Here is a 14,607-nt window from a genome sequence, read left to right as displayed (position 1 = left end):
TGTCCAAATTGAGTCGTGACTCTTTTGGATGAATCAATGTGACTTGTTAGCTCATCGTCAATACATTGTTTCTAACTTATTCACAAGCGACAAAGAAGTTGAGGAAATAACAGCTAGAATGGTAAAATGGTAATTTTGTAAACCCCATCTAGTTGATGATATTCGTGAAGGGTAAACATAGATAATATTCAATGGATCCACTCATTACAATTAAGTAGAATTCTTGAGTAGAAAATATATTCATTTGAACCGAGAGATTTCAGAGTCAACTCTTTAGTGGAGTCAGTTGACATTAAGCTAGAACTTGGAAAAGGTTTGTGAACTTTTGAGTCCAAGTATGCTAGCTCATGCTTTGTTCATTTGGATCCATGAGGTCACTACCACAAGTCAATAGAGTAGGATTAGTTAAACATGAAAGCTAAGTCAAAACAAGTTAAAATGTTGAACTATACAAGTTTTACGAAAATTGTCTAAAGAGTAATTTTGTCCTTTTGGACATGGGATGGTATGAATGTCAATAAATAAGTTTTTTGACATTGTCATATGATGACAACGAATTAGATCACATGGCCAAGTTACGTGAATTGTACCTTGAGGATTGAATTTCATTTCATGGAATTATATGTGAAAATTCTTAATGGGCTTATCTTATGTTGTCATGAACAAAGAAAAAGGCATCTAGAAGCTTATTCTAGAAGCCTACAAACCGTCCACCAAAGAGAGGAAAAAGAGATTATTTTGTGCATTGATGTATGAAGATACTTGCCAAAAGAAAAAGAGGAAACAAATTTCCTCTAGAAGGAAATCAAAGGGGGCGGCCAAGAGAGAAGAAATCAAATGATGAAACAAATCCAAGGCCTTAATGGCATTGAGTTGGACGTCCATGAGGGTAAAGAGGAAACTAGGATTTGCACATGAATATGTGATATTCAATAGAGAAGAGGAAACTACCTTTTCAAGATAATCCTCCTCCTATAAATACCTCATCTCATTCATAATTCACAACACACAATTTTGAGATTGAGAGCTTCTCTCTCTAAGTTGTAGCCGCCCACTCTCTCTCTCACTATCTCTTCTTGTCCTTTTTGTTTTGGCACCTAGGTCTTCATTAGACCTAGCGTTTTATTTTAGCTCTTTGGCTCATAGACTAGTTCTTGAGTCATTGTGTTTAAGAGTGCCCACACACTAAATCCTAACCATACTCAAAGACTCTAGTGGTAGAAACTTTTGTGGTTACTCACAAGTTCAAAAAGACTAGTGGGAGAGGCGAGCTGCGTGGGGAGACGAGCGTTTCAACCTTCCTAAGGCTTCTCAACGTTCAAGCACCATTCAAGGTTGGTACCAAGTAAAAACTAAATGTAGTTTTAAAAATTTTAAATTATATGTTCATACACTTTGTCTAGGTTGTAAAAATGTTTTACTAGTTTTTAAAGAAATTTTTTATATTCTGTCTCTTGCTAGAAGCGATAAATATTTTCTTAACCCTAGATCTATTCCAACAGATGAGACCCTTCGGCATGATTGCATCTCCCATGAAACTGTAAAGTTGAGTCGGACTTGGCGTGAGGAAATCTGTTTTTAGACCTAATTTCTCAAAAGTCTCCCCATATAAAATGTCGACCGAGCTCCTATTGTCGACGAGTATCCTTCCGACCACGTGATTCCCGATCGTTGCATTGATGACTATCGGGTCATTGTATGGGAAATGAATCCACTTTCCATTTTCCTCAGAGAAGGCGATTTATTTTGTTTCTTTTTTAAGAGACATGGTCGGTCTATCTTCTGAGGTGAACATCACCAGCAGTGTGAATCTGCTTCTCCAATGTAGTTCTTCTGAGCCCAGCGGGAATTTCCACTAATGTAAGGCCCTCAAGCTATGATGACAATCTCGTTATACGCCTTGAAGGGCTTGTCGGTGTTTTGGTCTGGATCATCAGTTCGATATTTCCTCAACTTCCATCTTTTGATTAAAGCTTCTATTGCTTCCTTCAGATTGAAACAATCTACAGTGTTATGGCCGATGTCATGGTGGAATGCACAGTACTTGGTGCGATCCCTTTTTTGTAATATCCTTCTTGATCGTAGTCGGCTTTGGGAAATTTTTCTTATGCTCGATGAGTGCGAAGACTTTATCTATCCCCATTTTAAGAGGGTGATACTTGTCGTACTGGCTTGAGAATGGCTTGATTGGCAATTGATCGTTTCAATTGATCGCATGGCTTGACTGTCGAGGCGTTGATCATTGTGATGCCGATTGTCTCGGCGCCGCTCATACTGATCGCTTATGTGGTCGGTGTTTGGGACACTCCTCAGCCTTCCAATAAAAACTCATGCGGATCTTGCCTCTTCGGCATTTATGTACTTTTGAGCATTCAGAAGGAATTTGTTGTAGTCTTTAGGTCCGATTTTCTGTAAGGACCACAAAAAGGTCGAGTCAGTACGCAACCCCGAGGTAATGCTAGACAATCTAAAATCTTCATTTAGAACGTCCACTAGAATGGTCTGTTTCGAGTAAAGATTAATGTAATCCTTTAAGGATTCATCTGACCGTTGTCGAATGGCCAACAACCTTTCTTTAGGTGTCATCCCTGCTCGAGATCCCACAAACTAATCCATGAAGATATCGCAAATTTGCTTTCATGATCCAATTGAGCTCGGCTTCAACTTCCGATATCACTTCTTAGCGGTGCCGGTAAGGTAATGGAGAATGCTTGACACATCACTTGTAAGCTTGCTCCTTGTTGGGCCATCCGGGACTTATAAGTGTCGAGATGGTCTCCTGGTTCGGATCTTCCATAAAAAGGGGGAATGTTTAGCATTTTGAAGCCGTGGCGTGGGTGGTGTTCTAACACCCTAGAAATGAACGGAGAAACGGTATCTTCGCCTCTTAGTTGCCTCTTTTGCCCCAAAGTAACTTCTTCAATTCGGCGCTCCAACCTTTGGAAGTTAGTCTGTTCAGTACTTCTTGACTCCTCGGTATCAGATTCTAATCTCGATGCGAGAGTATTTTTGGACTTAGCCTTCTTAGACTCTGGATCCTCGTCGGATGGTTGAAACTTGTCATCAAAACGCCGAACACTAGGTTGATCAAAACTGTCAGCGTCACCGCTTCTTGTTCATACCTATCCTGACGTGCTTTTTGGTCTTCTTAAGCCTGTCTTCTACAAATTTCTTTCTCTGGCCTGTGGCGGGGGCAGTCTTCTTCGGGAATCACAATTTTGCTTCAAACTGTGACTTGCCTAGTCTTGATCTGCTCCTCAAAAGCCTTGTTCTTCTTCTCCAGTTGTGCTAAACGCTCTTGCATCTCTTTGAACTTTTTTGCCAAACTCGGTTGTGGGAGCATCTCGGCAATTTCTTCGGCACTCAGCGGGAAAGTTCTGTTGTGACGCTCGATCTGCTCATGCTCATCGTTCCGAGGATTGCCTTCTATCTCGGATCGTGGTGGTGCCGACAAACTCGCCATTGCAATTCAACGCAGAACTCACTCCTTCTAGCGCCAAACTCTTGATGTCAGAAAATAGACACAACAATTGTCTCGACAATTATACAACAAATGCCAACAGGCTATCAACTATGTTAAGTATAAAGATCGGACTATTCTTCTACTAGACGAATCTCGATACAAGAAGCAATTGTTAAGGGGTTCGATCCAAAAGAAAGTACAATGAAGAGCTATTTTTATCCCATTTGTCTCTAGAAAAAATTATCCTCCCTTTCGTGATAACCGTTTGGTATGTGATAAATAACTGTTCGGTGTTTTATGGCTGTTCGCTGTTATGAAATTCCAATCCTAACATATTGTATATGCTCGTCTTTAACTTCTTTAAAAAAGATATATGTAGGACAATAAGATTGCAGTTCCAGGGGTTCTCAAACACAAACTGACCTGATACATATATTTTAGTCTTCTAATTTTTATTTTATTTTTTTATCTCTGTCAGATCATATAAGAAGAAACAAAATGTTTTCAGTACTGATAAAACAACATGTGTTTTTTCAGCAAACGACAAAGCTGGTAAGAGAATAATAGCAGTTTAATGTAATTTGTTCTTCTCTTCCAATGATAACAAGTCTACTGTAGCACTAGCAGGAATGATGATTATTAAATTAAGACTCGTTTAAGTTTTGGTGAAAGGTATGGTAAATTGATCAAGATATGTTCTGTTTTTTTATGTTTAGTAATTCAAATATGAGATTATTCATTACTATTGCAGATTTCCATTGTTATGAATGCCCTTTCTTAGGAATTATAAAATGATTCGATGCCTCCTTTAACTAATTCCCTTCCTATTTATAGTCCATTACAATTTATGATATTATTGTATTGACCTCGTACTATACATTATTACATAACTCCCAATATATCTAATATCCTAACAAACTCTATCTCATGACATACCGAATGTCTTTGTTCCTTCAACATGCGAAAGAATTATATGGTGCCATAGTAATTGTACTTCATGTCAAAAGAGTTCTATATCCCTTCTTATTTCAGTGCACTTGAGGTTTAGGAATTTGTTTTATTTTGGATTGGGAAGCAATTTGAAAGGATATTATTGCAATGAAAATAGTACCTGTATTTAGGGTAATGCGTTAAAAAAACAAAAAATTAGCTACATAAGCCACCTAAACTATAAGAATTGTAAATTAGCCAACCTTTGGTAAATACTTTGTAAATAGCCAACTTGCATATGTGGCAGCCTATTAACTACCTAAAATATATGTTTGACTGTGTTAAATAAGTCTTTTATTAATCTGTTAATAAGTTTACTTGGTTATTTACAAGAAATTAACTAAAGGTAAACTATATCTCAATCCACTATATCCGTGTGGCTATATAGCTTAATAACCCTTAAAAAAAATAAGGTAAGCTTAATTTGTCTTCTCCCAAAGTTCAGTTTCTGCATTTGAGCCCACTTTGTTAATAAGACCTTCCCTTTCGAAGACCTTTGGGATAGTTAAATATTTGTTTAATAAAATTTTGGTTGTCTCTTAAAAAAAGTTCAGTTCATGCATTTTTAGTAGATTCAAGTCTGTATTCTTTGATTGAGAGTACAACTTTAACTGATGTTAGGTTGCTTTTGATGATAACATATGAATGAAATAGATATACAATTCTGATTCTTATGTTGAATGAAAATTTGTACATTTGGAATCCTGTTTTTTGGCCTTGTTTCGAGTCTGTTTTTCTGCAGGAAAAATACAGCTGCTTGTAAGTGGCTGTATTAAGCAAAGACGGGGTTTTCTATAAATCTGCTGTCTATATTCTCGTAAAATTCAAGCATACGCGTACTTGTAAGTAACAACGGCGCTTCCCCATCATCGTTATAAATTATTCGTGTCACTGCTGGGAGAAGCGCCGTTAAAAATGACGCTTACAAAATGGCATGATTCAACGACGCTTTTTTCACGAAAATGCCTTTAAATCCTTTAATAGTGGTCGCTTCTCAGAGAGCCGGATATAACACTTTTAAAGCCGTTTTTAGGATGCCATTAAAATTTAATGGCCTTTTCATACTGGTGAATTTACCAAAGAACGTGTCTTTATTTCATGTTACAATTAGTTAGCTTTTTTTTTTTTTTTTTTTTTTTTTTTTTTGCATAAAATTGCTTCACGTATGTTCCTTGTGTACATAAAGACGGCTCAAGATCTTCGGGGGCCTTGAGTGATAATGGCATCGTTTGGTATAGCTTTGTTTTACAAAAAAACGCTTTTAGATTCAGTTTTTGGAAAAAAACTGTTTTTTTTTTTTAAAAAAAACTGTTTATAAAACAGTTGTTGCTGGTAACAAAAGCTGATTTTGTGTTTGGTAAAAAAAATATATTATAGTAAAAAGACTAAAATAGACATAAAATACATATTTAACAGTGGTATGGATAATCACGTGAGGATATTAAAGTAATTTTATATCAAATACAAAAACGCTTTTTCTAAAAGCTAAGATTCGTAGCTTTTGTGACTCATGTACAATTTTTAAAATCGCTTTTGAATTTTTTTCTAAAAACTGTTTTACCAAACAGTAATATTGCAGTTTGGTTTTTGCTAACAGCAAAAACAGGCTTAAAAAAGCTGTGCCAAACACGCCCAATAGAAATAAGCCTTTTTATAATAATATTTCAAAAATATAAAAATAACATATTGTAATATTATTATTTTAAGCTTCTCTAGTGAATTCTTATGTTTCACTATTTGTTCTCTAACACACGCACGCACACTTTCAAGCGACCTTTTGTATGAGTTTCTTTAACCATTTTTATCAACAAAAAAAAAAAAAAAATGAATGCCTCTTATTTTTATTCAACAAAATTTTATTTGCTATTATTATTATTATTTAATTTATGGATATTCCTACCAGAAAGACATATTTCATTTGCTATTATTATTTAATTTATAAATAGTAACAAAAAAAGACACAAATATATATAAAAATAACAAAACAAACATGAAGTTTTTAGCTTGAAAATAAATGTACATAAAATGTTCCATTCAAAATTGAACTATTTTTATTCTTGTTTGTATTTCTCTGACCTCCTTCTTAATTATCTAACATTTTTTGTGGACTTTGAATAGTTTATTAAATCACTTGAAACAACATACTATAAATTGTAGAAAAATAACTTGTTAAAGCCATAAAACGTACTTACTTAAAAGGAAAATAACGTTTTGAGCATCTATGTTGTACATTTTTTTCAATATTGAAGTCCATATTACGCTGTTGAAAAAAAAAAAAAAAAATCCATATTAGTAATTACGTTGATTTGTAATATTGTACAGGTCATTTTTTGTGCAAAGGCCTAATAGTACATAAGAGCAAAGACCCAGAAAAATGCCTATTGCTTTCTTTAGGGTGGAAATTGCTTTTAGTAGCCGTTTTTCGTTTATAAAAAAAAAAAAAAAAAAAAAAAAAAAAAAAAAAAAAGTGTAATATTAGCCGCAGAACTTTTTACTTTTCATAAATAATTATTTTAATTTTTGAAGTATTTATTTTTCTCTTAGTAAATGTTAACCAAATTTCAATAACCGTTAACAAGATTTCAATAACTGTTAACCAAATTTCAATAACGGTTAACCAATTTTTAATATAGCAATATTTTGAATAAGATATCAATATATCAATATTTTGATCCAGATTCCAATAAATGTTAACCCGATTTTAATAATTGTTATCAATATTTCAATAAGTGTTGACCAGATTTAGAATATAAGGGTATTTTTGTCCGGAGAAAAAGAAAACGATTACTGCCGAATTGATTGAAAATATGAGTGAGATATGAAAATTTACGTATGTTTTATGCTAGTTATGTAGTTTGCCCTTTTTTATGCTATATTTTTTTCCCTTAAAAGAAGGGCCTACTCAGCATTTTCCACAACGTGCGAAACTTCCCCTAGGTTATGAAAGCCAAAAACTCTACATTGAAGCACGCATTGACAAATGGCATGAGCCACCAAATTCAAGTTTATGCTAATCAACTCAAAATTCAGAGAATCGGAAAAATCACATGAAGCTTTAAGCGAACAAAACTGAGGAAAGAGACTCTAGATCAGACAAGGACCGTCCATTTTCAACACCATCATGATCTGCAGATTATCCCCTTATTACATTTCTAGGTTAGGATAGATAGAAATTGGATTTGAGAATTGGGGAAAAACTAACTCTCATCTTGAATGATTGAGAGTGAAAATGTTTATTCCAATCTTGAATGAGAAAAGTACAACTAAATGACTTTATATAGCCATGAAACATAAGGAAAATAAAAGAAAATACAATGAAACAAATAAAGGAAAAATAACTTGTTCAACTTATCGTTTATTAGACATAAACGACACATACAAACTTATTTGATCTCTAATACACCCCCGCAAGATGAACTTTCCCGAAAGTTCATCTTGGATTGAACTTGGATATCGAAGAAGACAACTCGGAGAAGACCTCGATCGAATGAATGAAGAAAAAATTGACTTTGTGAAGAACCGGTCTTGTTTTGAGAAAAAAATTTCTCTAAGACATTTTGTCGAACACCTTGAGTGCGCTAAGAAGAACAGAATTGCAGAACATAGCTTTCTTCTTGATGTGTTGTTCCAGAGCGTTGATCTCTTTTCCGGTCGGGTCTTTCGCAACGAAGCAATCGTCGTCGATGGTGTAGATGTACTTCTTCTTGGAGACCATGTAGCCGAAGCAGCGACAAGCCGAGTCCTTGAAGGAAATGTAAGAGGCTTTAGGGCCGAGAATCCTGTTGATGTCGTTCCTGTTGTAGAGCTCGTAGTCGAAACCCTCGGGGACTCTGATCTTCTTCATTGGATCTCCGTCCTGAACGATGATCAGTTGGTACTGCTCGAAGAACGGCCTCCACATCTCGAGGAAATCGAGGTTCCGGATCGTTGGAATCACGATGTCGAGCTCGTCCTTCAGAAGAGGCGTCGGCTTCACAGAGGAACCTGACGCCATTGTTGCGGATCTGGTTCGTCCTTGGTGAGCTTCCAGAGGATGAGGGACTTGTCTCTGGACGCCGAGACGATCATGTCGGAGTTGTCGATCGGCGTCGCGATCGCCGTCACCATGTCGGAGGAACAACCTGTCGCTCGCCATTTTTTTTTATTCTTCTCTCGAAACTCGAGCCAGAGGCAGATTTCGCTTCGTTGGCCATGGATGGCTCGCAGAGAGAGATCGGAGGAGCTGTTGATGGCTTTGACACGACGGGGACTCGCCGGAGAAGGTTTCTTGAAGCGTCATGCAACAGACAATGAAGAAGAAACAAATTTTGGATTTGGGGGAGAAACGTAATCGTATGAACCATCTCCGTCGATGAAGCTTCATTATCCGGTATCATAGCAACAAAAAGGAAGCTTGAAATCATTATGGAGAAGGAATTGGAGACCGGAGATCTTGAACCCTTGACACGGTGGGAATTCGCCGGAAGAAGATCTTGAAAGTTAACACGGCTTGAATCGCCGGAAATAGATTCTTGTTGATGAAACGGCTTGAAATTCTTGGACCAGAATCTTGATGGATGACACGGTAGGACTCACCGGCAAGAGATTCTTGTTGATGACACGGTTTGAATCCGCCGGACTAGAATCTTGATAAAAACACTCCGAACTTCCAATGCGCTCCGTCGATGAAGCGATGGTGAGAAGAACTTGAAATCGAGAAAAAGAAGCGCCAAATAACCGGAATACTTAGAGGTAAAATGAAATTGACCTTCGTAAAATTCCACCGGGCTCGCGTCGGAGATCTTTTCCGATCGTCGAGGAAATTGGGGAGGACGAAGTGAATTTCTCTAACCTAGAAAATCTAATGCGGAAATTCGCTCTGATACCATATTACATTTCTAGGTTAGGATAGATAGAAATTGGATTTGAGAATTGGGGAAAAACTAACTCTCATCTTGAATGATTGAGAGTGAAAATGTTTATTCCAATCTTGAATGAGAAAAGTACAACTAAATGACTTTATATAGCCATGAAACATAAGGAAAATAAAGGAAAATACAATGAAACAAATAAAGGAAAAATAACTTGTTCAACTTATCATTTATTAGACATAAACGACACATACAAACTTATTTGATCTCTAATACCCCTTTCCACAATAAGATTGCAAATTTTTCTGAATTTGGCCAGAAGAATGGCCAAGTAGATCGCAATCGCCATTTCAGCCACTATGCAACTCCTCCATATCCACACAACTGAGCCATTTTCCTCTCTAACCTCAACACCGACCGTGGCCCGTGCTCTCCGACAAGCAACGTCAATATAGGCCCTTCAATACCCACGGTGGCAGAGATTTCCAATCCATAATACCCCGCAGAGCTTGCTGATCACTAATCTAAAGCAGTCTATACCAAGCCTCCCTCCATATCTAACATTTGATACATTAAAAAAAATGAGCAATAATGGCACGTAGGTTTAGGAACTTTTGATCATGTCATGCTATGTTAAAATACTTGCATCGTGTCCTTAAAGCATATAAGTAGGGCTATGTGGGTAAGTACGACATACAAATCTTTGTTGTAACATGTGTTATGGAAGCCGTGTTGCGATATTTTCGCACACACAAGTGCACATGTCGCTCAAGTAATATAGAATACTAAGTACGGATGTCGAACCCACGAGGACTAAGCTTAACCAAAACTCAAATAACTAGTCACAAATTGAACTCAAGAGAACAAATGCTGATTATTAACTAATTCGCAGAAAATAAGTAAAAACACAATATAAAACACGGGTGAACGGAAATGAGGAAGGCAAGAGCAATGGCTTCACGAGTCTCTCATATGGTTTGGGTTCACGAAATTCACGCACAATTTATAGAGAAATTGCCTCATTTGCCACCAATTTCATAACATTTTCTCACTTTCCACCAAAAGCCTAATTTCGCCCAAAATGCCACTTTCTATGTCAACAATGTTGACATCTATGTTTTCCCTTCACTATTAGATGTCAACATTGTTGACATAGATGGTGACATTTTGGGTCAAATTAGCTTTTTGATGGAAAGTGGGAAAATATTATGAAATTGGTGGCAAATGAGACAATTTCTCCAATTTATACACTCTTACTTTGTTAATCACGTTCACAATGATATAACTAAATCTCTCTCGAGCATCTAGCAACCTAAACTTATGCCGAAATTTCATCTCTCGATCTCAACTCCTAAAAGCATGGCTAGCATTAAACACAAGAATGTACATACAATTCCATGACAGTCTAGCTATCTCTAGCCTAAGAATGTATTACGGTAATTGAATTCAAAAGCACAATCAATCTAATATTTCTCAAGCATAAAGTCAATTCTAATATCATGAACGATGTAGCTAATCACATTCAAGCATTAAGATAAAAATTAAATTATACAAAGTAAGATGGAGAGAAAATAAATACCAAAAAGAATCCATAACCATAATCGAAACTTGCTACATCATCACCCTCTCGGAGATAAGTTCATGGTGACGAGAGTTACAGAAAAGAAAAATAAACTAAATCAAAAATAAATTAAAACAAAGCATAAATAAAAGGGAGTTTTAATGAATAGAGATAGAAGGAAAAACACTGAATCGCGATTGTCAATCACGACGACGGGGGTCTTCTTCTCCTGTTGTATTTTCTCTCCCAACTAGCCAAACAACTTAAGGTAAACTAAAATAAAAGAAAAAGTGTATTTTTAGGTTACAAGAACTCTATTTATAGGTTTTGGGACTATTTTCGGAGCCATCTAGGTCTTTGAATGAGATCCAACGGCCCATATCGATTAAAAAATTGTTAATTTCCTATTCTACCTGACGGGACTTCGCGGAGCATAGAACAAGCCTTGCGACGCGCTGTCGAAGGTCGCGGTGTACATAATAAAGGTTGTGGCACGCTTCGACGGATTTGAGGAGCTCGCGGAATGCTCATATCGTTCTGGGACTTTGGCGTATATTTTGCTGACACCTCGCGGAGAGCATAAATGAGCTTGCGGCGCGCAGTAAGACTTTCAACTCTTCGCGGACTGCGCATATCACTCTGGGATTGTCTAGATACTCCGCGCAGCGCGCGATGGGGAGTGCGCGGCGTGCGGAGGCTCATATGGCAGTCCCTTCGCGTCCCGTGCTCCGTTTTGACTATTTCAACTCCCGATTGTTTCGTTTTGCCTAGAAATGACTCCAGAGAGCTTATAAAGGCTCATAAACACACTAAAACCATCAAAAACTCCTGAGAACTCACTAAATACAAGCCATAAGATATGATTTTAACGCGTACGAAATGCACCTATCAAATACCCCCAAATTTGATCGTCGCTTGTCCTCAAGTGACAAAAACAAAACAACTCACACATAAAAGAAGTTATCTAAACTAACAACCGAAATTTGGTGCTTGAAATACATTGATCGACTCATGGTTGCCTTAGCTTCAAATCTATTGACTTATATTGACATGGAAATTCACGGTTTTAAACTCTAAGTCAACTAACGAATGTGAACGAACTCATACAAGCTCGCGTTACGTTAAACTGTTTGAAATGTTTACCCATCTCGAAAGCTTTTGTGCACCAAGTCTCGTAATCCATCCAACCATCAAGAGAACGCAAAATAGACTTTAAATGAGAATTTTTCTTATTCGACGTACCCAAATGCCCCATCGTTACCCTTGATCACCATTAATGTGCACAGATCATTTCTAGCTAGTCCATAAGTCTTTAAGGTTTGTAATGTTAAGGCTATGGTTAAAGGTATGGAATAGAATTTTTAATAGCTAAACATTAGCTTTAATGACTCCACTCTCACCAAAATTCTCAAGCCTCACATAATTTCTCACTCACTCAACTCTCCCCACGTTCTTGGGATAGAATTTTGCTTTTTAAGAACGCTTCTTCTCTCAAAACATGTTTTTCTCAAATTCTTCCCCCAAAATTCAACTAAAGACAACTCGAACTTAGAAATCAAACTAGTCTCTATAGGAAATTTCACTCAACACCACACCAAAAGCTAAAACAAATAAAATAGGAAAAATGATATTTTTGGCCCCTCAACTTTGTCACCAGCAATAAGTTGGTCCCTGAACAAAAAAAATCTGCAGTTTTACCCCTTCGTCATTGTAATTGTATCATATTTGGTCCTTATGTTACTTATATTGCCAAAATAAACGAAATTCGATCGTGTGTCTATCATGTGTTGGAAAAAATAAAAATAAAAATATTGGTAATAATGTGAATCCGCAACATTTGAATCCATTCGGCAGTGCTTCTGAGGCGGTTTGGCTTTTATGAATCCGTTGTCGCCACCATCGATAAATAATTAATCTATCTCGAAATGGGTCTCTCTCGAATTAATCTCTCATGTTATAACCAATATAGCATTTTTTTTCAACACATGATAAACACACGATCGAATCTCGTTTATTTTGGCGATATAAGTAACATAAGGACCAAATATGATACAATTACAATGAAAAAGGGTTAAAACTGTAGATTTTTTTGTTCAGGGACCAACTTGTTACTGGTGACAAAGATGAGGGGCCAAAAATATCATTTTTCCTTAAAAATAATCACTTTTTTTTGTTTTCGTTTTTTTTTCTACACTCACCGGCGTGGTGTCTAATGAACTAAACACAAACTTAGAGACTAGTCAATAAAAACATGTCACAAAAGATCGAAAAAATTCACTCACAAGTCACTCGAGAGTCGCTAATGTTAACGGGGCTCTTTGTGGGAATATCAACTTTTAGGCTCGGCTTTTTCTGACTTGGAAAAGAGAAAGGATTAGTGTTTGGCCTGTTGTGAGGGAGTTCTACTTGGTAATAATTTCCGGGTAGACAATCTTGCTTCTAACACAGAGTGCTGGCGTGTCTTTATTGCACGTGGGGTAAGCGAAATACCCTTGTCCACTTTATCCCGACAAACTACTTTGGGCTGGGAAATTATTCAGAGTACTTCGGCACGCATTGTGAATATGGTATTGGGTCCCATCTCGCAAACGGACAACTTGCCACAACTCGTTTAGCTCTTCAACAAGCGGCTGGAGGAAGACATCAGTGTTTTTTCTCGGTGACTTACGACCTAGAATGAGCATCGTCAACATCATGTACTCCGACTTCATGCACAACCGAGGAGGCAAGTTATATGCAGTCAACACCACAGGCCATATACTGTACGATAAGCTATTTTCCTCGAACGGATTGAACCCATCAGCAGCAAGCCCAAGACTAACGTTTCTCGGCCCCGCTACAAAATAAGAGTACTTGTTATCAAAATCTTTCCATGCCAAACCATCAGCATGATGCCGTAGTACACCTGGCTCCTCAACATGTTCCTTCTCATGCCAAATCATTTAATGGGCTATATGTCTACATGCCGTAGTACACCGGACAACTTGCCACAACTCGTTTAGCTCTTCAACAAGCGGCTGGAGGAAGACATCAGTGTTTTTTCTCGGTGACTTACGACCTGGAATGAGCATCGTCAACATCATGTACTCCGACTTTATGCACAACCAAGGAGGCAAGTTATATGCAGTCAACACCACATGCCACATATTGTACGATAAGCTATTTTCCTCGAACGGATTGAACCCATCAGCAGCAAGCCCAAGACTAACGTTTCTCGGCCCCGCTACAAAATCAGAGTACTTGTTATCAAAATCTTTCCATGCCAAACCATCAGCATGATGCCGTAGTACACCTGGCTCCTCAAAATGTTCCTTCTCATGCCAAATCATTTAATGGGCTGTATGTCTACATGCGTACAACCGCCTCAGTCGATCCTTCAACGGAAAATATTGTAATATCTTATGCGGAATCTTCTTTCTAGCCCATTTGACTTTTCACCTACTTTCATTGCAAACAAGACATTAGTCGGCCTATTCCTCATCTTTCCAGAATAAGGAACAATCATAACGTCGATCATCTCGTAGCCCATGTCAAAACGTTTTAGCTTCGCCTCTTAGTGTTTTTTTGGTATTTGATTTATGGTTGGATGAGACTTCCTCAATAGATGAAGAAATTGAGTGAACGACGTGTTTGTCCACTGGTTCATGACTTTGATGTGCATCAACGACACTAGAAATGACAAAGACAAAAACTCTTCGCACCCAAGATACATCTCTGCTTCAAGCTCGGTGAACAGGTCCTTC

At 37.3% G+C, this 14,607-nt stretch overlaps 1 pseudogene; it reads right to left on the bottom strand.

The window, feature by feature from the left end:
- Positions 1-8,000: 8,000 nt before the first annotated feature.
- Positions 8,001-8,453, bottom strand: LOC149390934 (UDP-arabinopyranose mutase 3 pseudogene; annotated as a pseudogene).
- Positions 8,454-14,607: the final 6,154 nt, after the last annotated feature.

This window comes from Urtica dioica, chromosome 7 (genome assembly GCF_054948205.1).
Source record: "Urtica dioica subsp. dioica isolate 48M chromosome 7, U.dioica_male_clone48M_v1_H2, whole genome shotgun sequence".
NCBI lineage: Eukaryota > Viridiplantae > Streptophyta > Magnoliopsida > Rosales > Urticaceae > Urtica > Urtica dioica.
This window is presented reverse-complemented; position numbering and strand designations above follow the sequence as displayed.